Below are 1,696 nucleotides of genomic sequence, written 5' to 3' on the forward strand. Positions count from 1 at the left end.
TATTATTATTATTATTATTGCTATTACTATTTTTATGGTAATAGTTAAAAGACACTTTTCAATGCTCAGAGTATTTTTAGCGGGTAATAGCTGATACAAAATTCATTTACCAGCATTTTAATGTGTAACATGAGTTCCACATGTATTTTAAAAGACAATTTAGATATAAATTTCTCATATCACCGACAGAGCAAGCAGGAAAATAATGGCAGCCAAAATCTTTTGGTTGTAGTAAGGAAAACGGTGTGATAGGGTAAGGGTTTGCGTTAGATAAAGTTAAAGTGTAGCTGAAGGTGGTTTAGTCGATGGGCAAAAATCATGCCTTTGCTATCCCCTTTGAATTTAATGATGTTGATGGTCGGGCCGGGTATGTTTATGGAGGCAATAGAGTCACTATCAGTGTTACTAGTTGTTTTTGTCTTTGATTTTGTTTTTGTTGCTTTGTTGTTGCTGTTGTTGCTGTTGTTGCTGTTGTTGTTGTATAAGGTATAATTAATACTATAAATAATAATAATTAATAACAATTATAAATAGCATTTTATAGTGTATACCCCCGCTCGACAGCAAGCTCTATACGCGTTACACTATATTATTATTATTATTACCCCCAGCAGACCTTATAACACTCAGTAACATTCTTGGCTTCCCGGGAAGCATACAGTGCAAGCAACCGATCAAGCGCTCAAACATTAAACAACTGACAAGATCTTTTGCTGTCTATAGTTGGGTACCCATTCTAACCTGGGAGAAGTTAGGAAAATTCATGTAAAGTGCCTTTCCAAATGACACAATGTCGGGCAACTGACGGGGGTTTGAACTCACGATCTTACGGTTGCTATCCCGAGAGCCTGCCTGACCACAAGGCAACCATCGCCACATATTATGAATAGGGCTGATTAGATCTATGTATTAGTGTTTGGTGTTATCGAAACTTGACTTGAATTTAGGATTTCGTTGAAATTGAGACAAATGGGACGAGCATGCTTCCAGCCACCTAAATTCCTTACTGAAACAATTGAGGACAGTCCGGTTTTCCTTCATGGAGTTGGTAAAGCTATAATGTTGGCAGCATAATCTGACAGAGGATTTTTTTTAGTAAGGTTTTATGGCGCTCGCAGCTGCATAAGGTCATATGAGCGCCAAGGGGTGGATGTCAACAGAGATGTCCAAACGGGGAATCAGGCTTACTCTGCCCACCTCTCTAGCTTCAACATTACAAAGTCTACCTCGACCATCAAGGCACTCCGGAAATAGCAGTTCACAAGAGAGTGACAAACATACAAAAGAAGTAGAGGAAAAACGACGATAGTAAGGATGAGGGAAGAAAAAGCATCATTTCCCCCTATGTTGTTCCCGCACAGTATGGGCATGACATTGATACATGAGCCCATTACTGTACATAAGAACATGTTAATATCTCCCCTTTGGGAATGGCCTGAAGACAACTTCAATTAGTAGCAGGCACTGTCCTGGTGGAAGGGAGAGGGGGGGGGGGGGCAAACGTGTTTGATTTTCTAGGTCACGTTATGATAGATTTAACGAAAACAACCTGTTTGGGGTTGTACACTTGATCTGATACGTGGCATGTGCGCGGAATCTGTAGAATACGATATGCTCTAATGGACTTCCCTAATGGAATTTCCGGGTCACATCTGATGACATGGGTGTAGCGGTGGTGGTTAGAGGAGGGGGGGGG

This window comes from Aplysia californica, unplaced genomic scaffold (assembly GCF_000002075.1).
Source record: "Aplysia californica isolate F4 #8 unplaced genomic scaffold, AplCal3.0 scaffold00168, whole genome shotgun sequence".
Lineage (NCBI taxonomy): Eukaryota > Metazoa > Mollusca > Gastropoda > Aplysiida > Aplysiidae > Aplysia > Aplysia californica.